Source organism: Pseudophryne corroboree, chromosome 7 (assembly GCF_028390025.1).
Source record: "Pseudophryne corroboree isolate aPseCor3 chromosome 7, aPseCor3.hap2, whole genome shotgun sequence".
In the NCBI taxonomy this organism is placed as follows: Eukaryota; Metazoa; Chordata; class Amphibia; order Anura; family Myobatrachidae; genus Pseudophryne; species Pseudophryne corroboree.
In genome coordinates this window covers 493,447,407-493,464,279 of record NC_086450.1, presented here as the reverse complement: position 1 = coordinate 493,464,279, position 16,873 = coordinate 493,447,407, and the positions used below count along the sequence as shown (strand labels likewise).

The window sequence follows — 16,873 nt, the reverse complement described above, 5'->3', positions numbered from 1 at the left end:
GGATCGTAAAGTATGAAAAAAATGTAAATTTTTTTTTTTAAAAACTCATGTCGACCTTTTGATTTGTCGACTTACTATCGTCCTAAAGACCAGATCCCGAAGTATTTTACATGCAAACAGCAGCTTTTCAGTGGTTTTGACCCTTAGTAAATCTGATGGTAAAAGAAATGTAATTGAAAAAAACAAAAACAAAAATTAGATCACACTTCAATAGAGTTCCTCCGTGATGAAAAAGAACAGCGAGCAATTCACATCCACGTTTTCGGTCCTTTGCCCTTGGGAACACATAGATGCTCTCTAGTTGACTACAATGAATGTATTTTAGTGCTAACAACAAATAAATATTCATCATATCATTCATCTCATTGTCATGCTGTAAGTTTCTAGTTTCCCCATAGGAAGCACTGACAGAGAGAAATGAAAGTGAAAGTTCTTCCTCATTGTTTAATTTCCAGATACATTGTTGTTCTCTGATAAAATCTGGGCTTAGCCTGGAGACAGACCTTCCTCAGCTCATAGAGGAGTCACAGACACTGGTCTGCTGGAGGCTGCACACAGGAACAAGACGTGAAGGTAAAGTCCTTCAGATCCTCAATGTCATTATTATTTATTTGCGAGGTTAGAACACGCTGGGTACAATGTAATAATATCCAGTGTAGTTATTCTACCATCTGTTTCTCATAATCAGTCGCTGATTCTGAGGGGCAGATGTATTAAGCCTGGAGAAGTGATAAAGACGTGGTAAGTGGAAGGTGATAACGCAGCAGCCAATCATTACAGGTTTGAAAAATTACAGTTAGGAGCTGATTGGCTGCTGCGTTATCACCTTCCACTAATCACTTCTTTATCACTTCTCCCTCCAGTCTTAATACATCTGCCCCTGAGTCACTGGCGGGCTTGTATGAGGCTGCTTCTGAGTCACTGGGCGGGCTTGTATGAGGCTGCCCCTGAGTCACTGGCGGGCTTCTATGAGGCTCCCCCTGAGCCACTTCCAACCAAGGGCCTAATTCAGACCTGATTGCAAAAGCAAAATCTTTATCGTATGGGGAAAACCATGTGCAGTGCAGGTGGGGCAGATGTAACATGTGCAGAGAGAGTTAGATTTGGGTGGGTTATCTTGTTTCTGTGCAGGGTAAATACTGGCTGCTTTATTTTTACATTGCAATTTTGATTTCAGTTTGAACACACCCCACCCAAATCTAACACTCTCTGCACATGTTACATCTGCCCAGCCTGCACTGCACGTGGTTTTGCCCATTAAAGAAAAAGTTTGCTGTTGTGATCAGGTCTGAATTAGGCTGCATTTGGACCTACTGTACAGACAACTCTGGGGCATACTTGCCTACATTAGATTTCTCCTCTCCGGGAGAAGCCTGGATAGGAGCCGCTGCAGGAGTCTTCGGGTGGGGGGAGGGGAGGGGGGGGGGGGGGGGGGGCTGTGACATCATCAAGCCCCGCCCACATTGGAGAAAAAATTGGTGAGGGAGGGGCGGGGCTAAAATGATGCAATTTGCATAATTTTAACCCCTTCCCCACCCGACGGACCCGCGAATATTAACTCTCCATCCTGCCCGAATCACTAGGGTGCGAGCAGGATGCGGGAGACCTGCCTACTCTTCCGGGGGTGCGGGGGGGGGGACCCCCAAAAATGGGAGCCTTCCGCAGCTTCCGGGAGAGTAGGCAAGTATCCTCTGGGGGTGACTGTTTCATTCAATCAGTGCTTCCATATTCTCTCTTATGTCAGTGGGCCTAATTTAGAGGTGGATGGAAAGTCAATGCTGCGTGCAAGCAGTTTGGAATCTCCTTCCAATTTGAAGGCGGGGCCTGCAGGAGACCTCTCAGTAGAAGAGACAGTGACCTCCTGCATGTAGCTGCTATCCCAGCACTGCGAGCGTCACAGCCCATGTTCCACGCAGACACCACCGGCTGACTGTCAATCATGCAGTGGCAGAGGGGAACTAGGCCCGTCCTGATTATCATGGATCATGAAAGGATTTGACCTTATTTTCTTTAACCCTCGATGTGATGGCCTTACAGACGTCTGGAGTGTAAACTTTTAACCACAAGGTACATGCACAGACAAGCAGTTAAAATTCACACTGTTTATTATAAAGTTAACAAGAGTATATAAGACAATGCATATGGGTGGAACTGACAAGTGTAAAAGGGCTCATTGGCTTAGGGGTAGGTGCCTGGGTGGGGTACGTAGGGGTGGTTAATACTTGACATAACATAATTGGATATAGCAGTTGCCAGGCAGATGTTATATATGTTGCATCAGACGAAACTTAACAAAGGATCTTTTAGTAACACACAGAAGTAGAAAAAGCAGGTTTCATCTAGTAGAGAGCTGACCTTGGATGCCAGACCCACACAAGCCTGGTATCTGTATGAGAGACAAAGGCATCTAACACAGGGCAGCAGCATCCATTGCAAACACATAAGAGTTCATAAAGCATGTTTTAACCCTTCACTAGGGAAATAGAAATATTCACTTTTACACTGTAATTATTATAAGGAAACTGATCATATAAAAAGTAATATGTACAAAGACAGAAGAGGTAACCCTTCAATCCCCTCTTAGAATCATGATTATTATATGACATGATTCTTGAGTGAGGCTCCTTTCTTGTTTCTCCAGTTCTTGAGATATTGGACATAATCGTCGGGTCCCTTACTATCAGAGGAGGTGACAGGACTGGTGGTTATGTCATAATACATCAGGGCCTTATCAATGCCTTTGGAGGTAAGTTTCTTTCCACAGGGAATTACACAATAAACTATAATGCCTACAAGAATTAAAGTTACAAGTATGAATATGCTTATTTGCACAAGAGCCAGTTTCCAATTTTCAAACCATCCAAAATATTGGCTCCATGGGTTATCAATACCTGAATTTTTCTTAAGTTCTATGGATAAGGTTTCTAACTTGTTTATGGCTAAAGTAACCTTACCATTGGGACCAGTGTTGTCAGGAATATATGTACAACAGCCTTCCACCTTACTAATGTAAACACATGTACCGCCTTTTTCTGCTAGGATCATGTCAAGGGCCATTCTATTTTGGAATGTCATTTGGGAAGTGGCTTCTAGCTGTTCAGCTATACCTTTAAGAGCATCTTTGGTATCATTAACAAATCTTTGTTGATTATAATATATATAATTAATCCAGGCTACGTTTTTATTTACAGTTTCCCACATATGTAATAAATGTCGCCTAATGATCTAGTTTGGTTGACTAAAACAGTTGTTCTTTTATTTGCACAATACCCTGGTGGGAAGGTTTTTAAATTTCTCCCTGTTGTGGTGTTAGATGTATAACAAGTGTAGTTTCCAGGATATATGGTTATGGTGCTTCCTGGGTTGGGATTTTTTGACAATATGGGATATTCCCTTTTCCACATTTCGCACTGACTGTCATTTGTTTTGGTGTCATTAAAAAGGCTGAAAAAAAACAATTTTCTTGTTCTAGGGGTATATTAAGGGGCACTGTACCTAGGTGGGGCCTAGATTTGCCACAGACATAACAGTTGCTTTTATTGTGTTTGTTAGCACTATACTTCATCCATTCCAACCAAAAATTAATGTCAGAGAAACCAGTTTCAATAGCTAGGGTGTCTTCAAAGGTAGGGTTAGTAATAGCCACCATATCTTTAAAAGTGGCAATATGGGGCTTTAAAGGTTTGTTTTGGGGAGCAATTTTAGGCTGGTATTTTGGGTTTTTATACATATCCCATAAATAAAACATTTGCCTTGCACTATAATACCCTGCTTGCCACCATATACCAAGTACATAAGTCTCATTGTCGCTTCTGCTAGGGTTCACTATGTTTAGTCTAAACCTGTATGAATTTGGGCCTTCATCCATCTTATGAATGGATAGTCTAGAAAGTAGGGGTACTCCATATTTGCTCCATCTATTCTTTGCAAACGATGGGCCATATTTCCAATCTACTCCTGTATTCCACCCCACAGCTTCCCAGGAATTACAATTAGATCCATAATATCTATTGTCATAGTACCATTCGTCAGTAACACAAATATATACTGTCTCAGACATTCCTGATTTCCTCCTTTGTTGTATATAATATTTGTCATCAGCAATTTTGGGGAACATAAAATAGTCAAGGATATATGTGGCTACGTGTGTATTGGAGGAATTGTACCACAAGGTGGGGATCCCATTAGTCTGTGTAATATCAACCTCACATATTGTGTGGTGAGTGAGGGCCAGTAGGGCTATCAAGGTAGTCCCCAGGATAAAGATAGGGGACAGGTTCCTCATCTTCTTCTGTTCTTCTTTCTTCGCTAGGTGGGAGGTCAGGGCTGTCTGCCCCGGTTCGTACCTCACTGGAATCACTTGCTTCCCTCTCTAGGTCTGGTCTAGGAACCTTTTTTTTTTACTCGGGATGCATGGATCCAGGTAGGACTTTCCTCTGTCAGGACTGCTGTTCGGGTAACTGCTACGACCTCTGTCTCTGGACCATAGGTGAAGTCTCCTGGGCTCTTGTTCCTGGGGAGCACCTTCACCACGACTCTGTCTCCGACTTTAAAGGGGTGTGTAGGTTCCTGTGGATTCAAAAGGGTTTTTACAAACAACCTCATGTTCAATTTCATTCAGTTTTGTTATCAGGGACCTGACATACTCTTCTCTGATAAGTTCTAGATCTCCCTCCTGTATTACTAATGGTTTCTTAGCCCAAGGTGTGGGAAAAGGCCTGCCCATTAGTATTTTAAATGGGGAGTAACCTAGAGTTTTCTGTGGGGTATTCAAGATGCTGGTGTTTAGCTTTATTAGGGTTGTTCCTGAGGCAAGTGATGCATCTGCTAACATACTGGTCCACAAGTGATTTGGCATTAGTAACATAAAAATCACTGGTTAGTAGGAGGAGTGTTGTGGCTTCACCACGGTGACCAACACCACGGCACTGGGCAACGAGCAAAGGGGCACTGGACTGGGGTATACAGGGTTTCCCCTCTTTGCAGATTAATCCTGATTTAGGATTTTTTCTGCAGAATTGGGTAAGTCCAGTCGGAGAGATCAGCATTAGTCGCAGCAGCTTGAAGTTGAGTGAGCAGATGGACGTTGTCAAGGGAGGGACATGCTCCAGTGAGCGCAATGAGCTCTGCAGCTTGCGCGGACCGACAAGGCATTGGTAGGGTCTCCAACACAGTATCAGGGAGGGTGACAATGGCATAGCCAGCCTGGTATGCATTGTCACTGGGCCTACTACAGGAGCCGTTAACAAACACTATGTCTGCGCCTGGTATGGGAACGGGAGACATGTCAAGTCTGGGAGAGGTTTCAGCTTCAATGGAAGCAGCACAGTCATGTAGGTCGGGTGGTTCATCCTCGGGACCTTTCAAGCCTAAAAGGGCATTGAGAATGGGTGCAGGGCCAGAAGAACTAGCAGTGTACTTAATGGTAAGGGTAGGGTTACTCAAAAGGAGTACTTCATATCCACTAAGGCGTTGTGCTGACATGTACTGTGTGTGTAAGCCTTTAAGTATTGCCAGGACATCATGTGTGGTGTGGAGTACTGTGATGTGGCCTAAAGTGAGGGTAGTGGCCATTTCTGCAACCATTGCACAGGCTGCCAAAGCCCTGAGGCAGGCAGGCATACCTTGCACAGACACTGGCATGACTTTGGGAAAAAAATGCCACGGGGCGCAACTTCCCTCCATGAAACTGTGTGAGCACCCCCGCCATGGTTTTACAATTGTCCCTTGCATATAGATGGAAAGGTAGTACATAACTGGGGAGGCCAAGTGCCGGACTTTTCATCAACATACATTTTAAACTTTCATATGCAGTTAACATTTCTTGTGACCATTGTACAGTTTTAGGTTTGTCCTTCAGTGTGGCTTGTCTCAAAATGTTATCACAATAAGAGCAATCAGATATCCACTGTCTGCAGTAATTTACCATACCCAGGAAGGACAGTAGTTCCTTCTGGGTAGTTGGGGTGACCAGGCCCAATACAGACTGCATGCATTGTGGACTGACTTTTCTCTCTCCCTGAGTGAGCACAAAACCTAAGTAATCAACATGCTTTTTACACCATTGCATTTTTATTTTGGACACCTTGTGTCCACATTCACAAAGCCAGTTTAGTAATGAAACACCATCCTCTCGGCAGGCCTCCTCAGTTTTACTACAGAGCAGCAGATCATCTGCATACTGTAGCAGGACTGAACCATGGTGAGGTTGCCAGGGCCTCAATGTGGCCTGGAGACAACAGGTGCGCCAATAATCTGCACCAGGTAAGTTGTTCACCCTCAAAAGAAAAGGCAAAAGTAATTGTGTCTGTGAATCTACAGGTATGCTGAAAAAAAGGCATTCTTCAACACTCAGAAAATCTGTAAGAGAAGAACGCAGCATCTGTAGGGATTGCAGAAATGAGTGAGTTTACATCTGGAACAATTGGTGCAATTGGGACAATTAACTGATTGATCGCTCTGAGATCCTGTACAAATCCCATACTACCATCAGCTTTGGCAACAGGGTTCACAGGAGTACAGTATGGTGATACAATATGTCTGAGATACCCTGTTGTAAGAATTGCTGTATCATGGGGCGGAGACCTTCTATCTTTTCTGGTGAGAGGGGGTATTGCATAAGTCAGAACACAAAACACTGGCTGCTGCACCGCTGTCCACTAAAAAGGGAATTTTACTTCCATTTATAATAAGTGGCAGCAGAGGTGAATCTCACTATGACGGGAGAGTTGAATAAAGGCTGGGATACCCTCCTCCGGGCCCCGTCAGTGCGCGGGGTCTTTGGAATGTTCCCTGACTGCGGGGTTGGTTCTGTCTGTCAAAGCGTCTGGAGCTCTGATAGTTATGAGTGGGCGCAGGTTTCTTTTTACAAGCTACAGCGACAGGCAAAAAAACACAGGCAAAAAAAAAAAAAACTTCCTTCATATGTGTATAGCTGCGTCCTTTGCAAGTTTTGCGTAAATAAGATATACAGCCATCGAGGGTAATGGTGGGCTTGGGACAGTGTTTTACTATTATCTAAACTCTGGGTTATTGGTGCGTTAGGGATAGAGCTAGTGGACGCACCCTCCAGCAGTGAAGTTGGAAGCGATCCCATTTAGTGTGAAAGGGTTACTGCTGCCAAGAGATTTGTGTCTCTGAGCGCAGGATACATTGGAATGCAAAAGGGGGGGGGGGCGAGAGGGATTTCAAAGACTTACAATTCCTCTGCAGCTTCGCTTCTGTGCTATTGGAAACTGACATTTTTTCTTAAATCTCCATATAGAAAAGGTAATTACTGCCTTCCCGTAGGAATGGGTCCCGTCCTGCTTTCTCTGTCCATCCCGCTAAATTATCCACCCATGGGTTAACTAAATAATACTCTGAGGTAGAGTTACGGGCAACATACATCCTGCATGTCTCACCAGGGAGGGGCGGGGGATATGCAGTTTTTTTACTCTGACTAGAGCCCATTGTCAGACAGTAATATAAATCAACAGTACAACTTTTAAAAGAAAATTATCTAAAATATACGACACTCTACTTATACATAGGTCCCTCCCATAGTAAAAATGCAATCTACACCAGCTTTCTACGCAATTTCCACAACAACCCACAACAACTGTCTATGCAATATCACAACAAAAATGCAGTTTACAAAAAAAACCTTCTATGCAATTTCACAACAAAAAGACTTTCTATGAAATTTCACAACAAAAAAAATGCAATTTACAAAAACTTTCTATGCATGCATTAGCTAACACCAGTTAATTAGTCATTGACAATATCACAATATTATCTGTATAATGAGAACATGAAATCTTTTGACGGGTACGCTTACCTTCGTACAAGATGTCAGAAAAAATACAGCGTTTTAGACAGGAAGCAAGAAAAGTGTTTGAGTAAAGATATCTGGCAGACGAAAACTTACCAGCCGTCTGGACCAAATATAAGAACTTATCTCACTACAAACATACAAAAATATATAGGCGATCAAATCGGGGTATTCTCTACGTTACGTATAGACTCCCAGGTCTATTTTAAGTATCCCAGATACTAACGTCTTTGGAGAAGTGCGCTCGGACCCCTGGTCCCTTCTCAGACGTATCTTTAAGTCCCAGACATTAAAGATTCTATGGTATCCCTGATACCTGTTTTAAAAACTTCGTAATATTAAGTCCCGGACTTAAATATTACCTTGTCACGTGTTCCCGGAACACTGACACGGATTCAGCTTCAGTGTATGACCGCAATCCCGCATAGCAAAGACAGACAATAAATCTTCTATCTTTATTATTCGGGGACGATCACTGAATCCCGGACGAGCCCCCAGCTGAAAGGATTTGACCTTATTTTCTTTAACCCTCGATGTGATGGCCTTACAGACGTCTGGAGTGTAAACTTTTAACCACAAGGTACATGCACAGACAAGCAGTTAAAATTCACACTGTTTATTATAAAGTTAACAAGAGTATATAAGACAATGCATATGGGTGGAACTGACAAGTGTAAAAGGGCTCATTGGCTTAGGGGTAGGTGCCTGGGTGGGGTACGTAGGGGTGGTTAATACTTGACATAACATAATTGGATATAGCAGTTGCCAGGCAGATGTTATATATGTTGCATCAGACGAAACTTAACAAAGGATCTTTTAGTAACACACAGAAGTAGAAAAAGCAGGTTTCATCTAGTAGAGAGCTGACCTTGGATGCCAGACCCACACAAGCCTGGTATCTGTATGAGAGACAAAGGCATCTAACACAGGGCAGCAGCATCCATTGCAAACACATAAGAGTTCATAAAGCATGTTTTAACCCTTCACTAGGGAAATAGAAATATTCACTTTTACACTGTAATTATTATAAGGAAACTGATCATATAAAAAGTAATATGTACAAAGACAGAAGAGGTAACCCTTCAGATCACAATACCTGTGTACACCTCTGAGTCAGGCCCACTAGTGACCTGTCATTTAACACTAGCACTGTACACTACAGTATGTACACTGTACACTTTTTCTGTACTACAGGTGCCAGCTCACCCTCACTGTCCAGACATACTGGAACTCCTTCCACAAGCGCCGACATCTTGGGGCAGGCTTGCTAGGACCTGTAGTCCACCTGTAAAGAACAGCGGGGTAACTTGGATGTGCTAGGCGTAGCTTTCTGTCGCAAAGTACTGATTTACTGATACATTCTGAGCATGCTTCAGTGGGTCCTGCGATAATAGATGCAGCACTGCATTAGACTGTCAGTGATTGGGGGTTGGGGAGGGGGCAGCAACAGCCTCTGTTTCCCCAAATGGAGGCATTTTGCCGCTATTGCAGGGGAGGGAAAAGACCAAGATCTCTGTCAGGGGACTGTGATTCACTGGCCTATAGGTAGCAGCTGCTGCAGCCAGCTTCTGCGACTCCTAGGATGCAGTTGGGATCATTAATGCAGCTGGAGCTCCTGCTGCATTACCATACTAGTGCTGCACTGCTGCTTCTATGTTAGTGTGACGCCCCCTGCTGCATTACCATACTAGTGCTGCACTGCTGCTTCTATGTTAGTGTGACGCCCCCTGCTGCATTACCATACTAGTGCTGCACTGCTGCTTCTATGTTAGTGTGACGCCCCCTGCTGCATTACCATACTAGTGCTGCACTGCTGCTTCTATGTTAGTGTGACGCCCCCTGCTGCATTACCATACTAGTGCTGCACTGCTGCTTCTGTGTAAGTGTGATGCCCCCTGCTGCATTACCAAATTACTGCTATCACTGCTGCTTCTGTGTAAGTGTGACGCCCCCTGCTGCATTACCATATTAGTACTATTGCTGCTCCTTCTATGTAAGCGTGACGCCCCCTGCTGCATTACCATACTAGTGCTATCACTGCTGCTTCTATGTAAGCGTGACGCCCTCTGCTGCATTACCATACTAGTGCTGCACTGCTGCTTCTATGTAAGTGTGACACCCCCTGCTGCATTGCAATATTAGTGCTACACTGCTGCTTCTGTGTAAGTGTGATGCCCCCTGCTGCATTACCAAATTAGTGCCATCGCAGCTGCTTCTATGTAAGCGTGACGCCCCCTGCTGCATTACCATATTAGTACTATTGCTGCTCCTTCTATGTAAGCGTGACGCCCCCTGCTGCATTACCATACTAGTGCTATCACTGCTGCTTCTATGTAAGCGTGACGCCCTCTGCTGCATTACCATACTAGTGCTGCACTGCTGCTTCTATGTAAGTGTGACACCCCCTGCTGCATTGCAATATTAGTGCTACACTGCTGCTTCTGTGTAAGTGTGATGCCCCCTGCTGCATTACCAAATTAGTGCCATCGCAGCTGCTTCTATGTAAGCATGACGCCCCCTGCTGCATTACCATATTAGTACTATTGCTGCTCCTTCTATGTAAGCGTGACGCCCCCTGCTGCATTACCATACTAGTGCTATCACTGCTGCTTCTATGTAAGCGTGACGCCCTCTGCTGCATTACCATACTAGTGCTGCACTGCTGCTTCTATGTAAGTGTGACGCCCCCTGCTGCATTGCAATATTAGTGCTACACTGCTGCTTCTGTGTAAGTGTGATGCCCCCTGCTGCATTACCAAATTAGTGCCATCGCAGCTGCTTCTATGTAAGCGTGACGCCCCCTGCTGCATTACCATATTAGTACTATTGCTGCTCCTTCTATGTAAGCGTGAAGCCCCCTGCTGCATTACCATATTAGTGCTATCGCTGCTGCTTCTATGTAAGTGTGACGCCCCTGCTGCATCTATGTAAGCGTGACGCCCCCTGCTGCATTACCATATTAGTGCCATCGTTGCTGCGTCTATGTAAGCGTGACGCCTCCTGCTGCATTACCATATTAGTAGTGATGCTGCTGCTTCTATGTAAGTGTGACGCCCCTTGCTGCTACTATGTAAGTGTGATGCCCACTTCTGCATTACCATATTAGTGCCATCGCTGCTTCTATGTAAGCGTGACGCCCCCTGCTGCATTACCATATTAGTGCTATTGCTGCCGCTTCTATGTAAGCAGCAGCGATTTCACCTCTATCCACATCTAAATCAGTACCAATATTATCTGTTCTGTAATTATTAACCCCACACCCACTGCCACCAATTATTTTTGCAGTCCCCACTTACCAAGGAATTGGACAACTTTAGGGCCGGTTAATGTTATTGCAGGTGGACTCCAGGCTGTGTGTCTCCCTGCTATAACATTATTGTTACATGTGCTCTGCTCTGTCTGCTTAATTGCTGTAGCAGCTGCATGGGATTAGTGATCTTTGTGGAGGCTTGGCTGCAGGAGGCTGTTGATTGGCTCCTGTTCCCTTTATCTCCTGAATCTGCCTTGCATTGCTTGCTGGTCATATAGTCGGGTTGCAGCGTAAGCCCTTGTCTCTCTGTGTCAAGTCCCAGTCCTGTTGAAACACTGCTTCTGTTCTTTCATAGCTACAGCTCTGCAGTATCCCTGTTTGTTTGTCCCTGCAACCAATCCTTCATTTGTGTCCCTGTTTCATGTGCTGTTTGGAGGAGTAGATTATATAGTTCGTTAGTTACCGAACAGCAATCACCACCTGGGTACCTCGTACTCCTGCTACAGTGTAATAATCTCCTAATAGTTGTATTGCTCCTTAGTGATGGTTACTGCAGTTGCCAGGAGTAACATCCACTGGCCTGGAGCATTCTGTGTATTTGTGTATCTGTTCTGCTCTCTTTGTCTAAATCCTATTGTCATTTACTTGCTGCAGTTGCCAGTCGTTGGGTGTGTGTGACCAGCTGCCAGGAGACCGCCAGTCACAATACCGATACCCGTACCGGTGGGCACGTCTAGCCTTATGGGAAAAGTGGCTCTTAGTGGCGAGAAGACCTGCTGGTGGGTTCTATGAGACTTATATCAGGATGTTCCGGGGTCACATAGTACACCCTTTTCTCTTCTCTTACGTCCTAGAGGATACTGGGGTTCACATTAGTACCATGGGGTAAAGATGGGTCTACTAGGAGCCTTGGGCACTTTAAATAATTAATAATGTGGGCTGGCTCCTCCCTCTATGCCCCTCCTACCACACTCAGTTTAGAAAATGTGCCCGGAGGAGCTTCTGAAGAGTTTTCTGCATTTATTTTCATTTTATTATTTTCACTTATGGGGGGAATGGCCCAACCTTCCTAGGGTTAATGGTCCAGTTCTCCACTGACAGGACACTGAGCTCCTGAGGGTCCTATATGCAAGCCCCACCACAGCGAGCGTACAGACCCGCAGCACGCCGCCACCCCTAACAGAGCCAGAAGACTGGTGAGTAGGTGGCCGGCGTCACGGTTAGTGGGTCGCCGGCGGTAATGGCGGCACAAGGGTAGGAGTGCAGCGCTGTGTGTATGCTGCGCTCCAGGCTTCAGGCACACTGTGAAACGCTGTAAGATGCGAGCTGAAGCTACTAAGCGATTACCCACACAGGCATTACACTACAGGGGTTTTAACCCACTGTAGAATGCTTTATTCACCTCAGCCAGTATGCAAAAACTGGAAGACTGCGCACCATTAAGGGGGCGGGGCTTCACTGTGAGCGGATCCAGCAGCTCACCAGCGCCATTTTCCCTCTGCAGATCTCACTGAAAAGTCTCACTGGGGCGCGCTGCTCCTCCTTCAAGACTCCAGTTTACCTCAGCGGTACCAGGGGGTTACAGCAAGGGGGGGGGGAGGTATATACTAAGCTCTATTAAGGGTACTTAGTTTGCGACCCAGCTATATCTTATATTGGCCATAAGGGCTGGTTCCATCATACTCTGTGTCTCCCTAGAGGGCTCTGTGTGGGTTGTCAAAGTCAGAAAAATATCATGATGCACACTGCCATATTTGCACCTCATATGTGTCCCCCCTGCGCATGCGTGCGCTCTCCTGTGCGTGCGCATACTCGGTTATGTGCACCCGCAGGCGCACGGTATGCGCATTTACGGTAGAGTTTATGTGCGCCTAGCGTGCGACTCAATCGTTACATATTTTTACCATATAATGTATTTTGTAGATTATGGTCCCTTTGATAGAATCTGAAAGTTTAGTTAATGTAGCATGTTCATAAACAAAGAGATCCCTCTTTGTTTGATACGAAGGGTCAGACAAGGGTTATACAGTGGTGTTTAGTATCCATCGGAAGAGTATTTAATTAGCAATATTCCGGTGTTGGTTTGGAGCGGATTAATCACTCGTGCGAATAGTTATGGACATAAGAAGTTTATGTACTTTTACTATTATTTGCACTCACTTATCCATGCGGCGGGAAACCTAGTTTCCCACCCACATGAGTAGTTGGAAATAGTCACAGCCCACCTGTATGAATCAACCTATGACCTTTTGTTATAATGCGAAGACGAATTCCTGTGTCCAATGAACAATGAGATTGTAGGGACCATTGTATTGTATTGTGTGTGGTGCATAAATAGACAAGCCGATCTGATCCAGCTCTACTCTCTTCAACGGTTCTCATCACTGATAATCGGGAGCTGGATATTCAGAAAGGCGCATGCGATTTGTTCCCCTTGTGCGTAAGTTTCTCCGCAATCATATTGTCTTTATTGTTATTGTGAGCCATATCTCTCTCTCTCTCTTCTCCTCTTTCTCTCTCTTTTCCTCTTAAAGTGTTATTGTACTGTTATTGTATTTCATGTGTAGTTATCTGGTTAGGTAGTCTATGTTATATTGGTAGTGTATGACTTGTATTGTATTATTCTTTTGCAAATAGAACGTTCATTTAAGGTGTTAGAACCTAAGATCGGTATCTGTGTATTTCTTATATTTCTAAGTATTCTCAGAGCGTCGGAGACGCTCGAACATCTTTTAAGTTAATAAGGTTACACTGTGTTACATTTACACCCTATCACTATACCAAGGTTTACTGCATAATACATTGTTTTATGGTATAGTTATAAAGGTTTTACACTGTGAGCGTCAGCGCCGCTTGTGATCTCCTCGTGGTCCCGAGCGTCCGCTACGCTAATAGCGTATCATTACGGTAATCGGCAGCCAATAGCGTGCCTGCCTGTGATCTCTTGGCCGTGAGCGAACGTGAAGCTTGAGCGTCTCGACTACGGCGAAGCGATTGTTACGCAACGTGCGTACCCTTACGGTATTCCATACACCAATAGCGTACTGTGTTCTTTGACCTCTTAAAGGGTTTTAAGTAAGATAAATATTCAGCTTTATCAATTGGCGGCTCGTCCGTCCTTCACATATCTGTACTAGGTAATTTCAGCAGACATTATCCATCAGCAAAGGGCGGGAGATCATATTCCTAGCAGGGCTGACTGGATAAGCGTCTGCTTCGCTTAGTAAAGGGTGCTGAAGGAATCCGGAACCGGAGGTAAGAACAACACGCTAGTGTCTTTTAAAACTGTTTATTTCTGTTTTGCGTACGCACGCACGCACATATCTGCATTTCTTTTTTCGTGTATTTTTATATCACTCTCCTGTTTGCCATTTTATAATTGATAAACGTGCTAAGAGAGATTTGTCACTATTAATAGTTAAAGAGTAAAAGTAATACATTAAGGGGTAAATTGTAAAGCACGCACACAGCTCTGCCTAAGGATACAAGGAGAGATCTGTGTGGTGCTCGGTAGATGATCGAGGATCACCTACATTGATAAACGTGTTAATTGTGTTACGGTGGATATCTGCCTTGCGTACACGTGTCTCTAACAAAAGGCTGAGACTCGCGTACGCAACCCAAAGGCCGACGCACGCAGCCTATATTACGCAACGGAGTGTCCAGGTACGCCCACATAACTCAAATCACACGATAGTGTTATTTTAACAGGCGAAAAGGTGGCAACGCGATAAATAGCGCAAGTCGATTTTAGTGTCCGAAATTTAAGCTAATAGATCCTTCTCCAATTTACGACTCATCTGGTCTAAAGGAAAGAAATTTCTGCGCAGAAATAGAAAGAAATAGAAACAAAAGTAAAGTGTACATGTGGTGAGTGAGTGTTTGCATATATAAGTTTCTACAATTTTTGGGATTGAACCACAGGAAATCATCGAGTTCTCGTGAATTACATACGTGTAAGTGACATGCATGGTGGCTCGGGAGGCATCCCTTGTTAAACATATAAAGAGCATTAGAGTGTAGCAGACCAGGAGGTCATACTGTAGCAGACCAGGAGGTCTTATAACAGACCAGGAGGTCTAGGTACAGCAGACAAAGAAGTCCGCTATAGAGACAAGTAGCCCAACACCAGGAAGGGTTGGTGCGGAACCCATATAGGCCATAAAGCTCAGGCTGAAGGAATTCGCAGCTGCTGAATTTCGATTCCGTTGGTCGCTCCGCACATAAGATTAGTTGCTTATGTGCTGAACGATTGTACCGCACGTAATTGTGTGCATTAGTTAGTAATCTGACCCAGTACCATTTGCGTACGGAAGGGGTCATAAACGCTATTTGTACATTCTAACGTGATTTGTGTAATTTTTTATTTTTTAAGGGAAGTTCGCTGGTCACTCAGGAATTATCCAAAAACCAACAGTTACTGGAAAGGGTTAATGCTCTTCGGATCACACTCGCATGTTCCAGTAAACAAAGGTTCATAGGGGCCCTGGGTCGAGTACGCCAGCGCTAAGGCAGTGTGTGGGCGTATTGGTCGGCGTGGGCGAGTGAGTGGGATACTCGGTAAACCGCCACCGTCAGCCTATCTTGAACATTTTGGTTTTTGTAAGGGTTCGCTGAAGACCCTGATATAAAGGTCAGAGGTAGTGAAAGCAACACATGCAAGTTATGGGGGCCAGTTGTTCAGGTAGGGGGCGATCAACCTCGGTTCGGGTTGATTTAGTAAACCGACCAATCGGGTCGGCAAGGTATGTAATGTGTGAAAAATACGGTTCACACACAGAGGTTTTATGTGTGTCACTCCTATCAGAAACATTGCCATGCACTGCCCGTTTACCCGAATGGAATTAAGAGCAATAGTGTCTGAATTCCCTGATCCTAGGAAAGACCTAGTTGCTAGCCAGAAATACATCAGAGACCTAGGGAACACTGTAGAGCCCAATAACAAAGACTGGCAGATATTGCTGAGGGCATGTTTACCCTCCAATGTCGACCCAGAAAGGTTTTTAGCTGACTGTAAATTAGATGGAGAGGTACCCCTTACGGATGTGTACAACTCAGACAATGTAAATAGGATAAATTTACAGTTGAAGGAGTATTTTCCAGCTGTAGTCAAATGGAATAGAATTTTTTCCATTAAACAAAAAGAGTCAGAAACAGCTGCTGAATATTTTCATCGGGCACTACTAGAAATGGCTAAATACAATGGCATAGAAGACATTAAGACCAATGCAAATCATAGAGAAGTAGCAGTATCTGTGTTAATGGATGGTTTAAAAGAGGTATTGAAAGCAAGGGTACAGACCACGCAACCATGTTGGCGAGGTCTGTCGGTGGCTACTTTGAGAGAGGCTGCTATTGATCACGATCGAAATATCACCAGACACAGGGAGTCACAAAGTGATAAGTTAATGGCCGTAAGTATACAGGCTTTGACCACAAGGCAACCTTTGTATAAACCTCCGACCCCTGTGGGTATGTCAAATGTGGTAACTTGTTATTTTTGTCATAGACAGGGACACATGGCACGAGACTGTAGAGCGAAAAATTCACAAAAATCATACCAACCCCCTAGACAACGACATGACACACGAAATTGGGATCAGGGTCCGCAGAGACGGAGTTATGAGCCACATACAGGGGAAACAAAAAGATATCCCCCAAAAGGAGACTGGCAAGCTTCTGGCAGTTCCCATTTAACCCCTTCACAAGTAGTTGCTGCCAGCGGGATTCAGGGAGGTCACCATACCCAATAGGAGTGTGGCCACACCTGTAATCTGCAGCCAGTAAAATTGATTGCAAGTCTTGGAAGT

At 44.6% G+C, this 16,873-nt stretch overlaps 1 protein-coding gene and 1 long non-coding RNA gene across 3 annotated transcripts in view; one reads left to right on the top strand and one right to left on the bottom strand.

The window, feature by feature from the left end:
- Positions 1-490: 490 nt before the first annotated feature.
- LOC134945724 (interferon-induced very large GTPase 1-like) overlaps positions 491-16,873 on the top strand; it is an 83,224-nt gene continuing 66,841 nt past the window's right edge. Inside the window, exons 1-2 of one of the 2 annotated variants that reach the window (XM_063935176.1) lie at positions 491-573; positions 11,718-11,842. The gene's annotated coding sequence lies outside the window, so the exon portion shown is untranslated. The remainder of the gene's footprint in view (positions 574-11,717; positions 11,843-16,873) is intronic. The other variant, XM_063935175.1, reaches the window with a different exon arrangement.
- The window catches only part of LOC134945726 (uncharacterized), an 889,695-nt gene continuing 877,211 nt past the window's right edge, over positions 4,390-16,873 (bottom strand). Inside the window, exon 3 of the long non-coding RNA XR_010182148.1 lies at positions 4,390-4,569. This is a non-coding gene — a long non-coding RNA (uncharacterized LOC134945726). The remainder of the gene's footprint in view (positions 4,570-16,873) is intronic.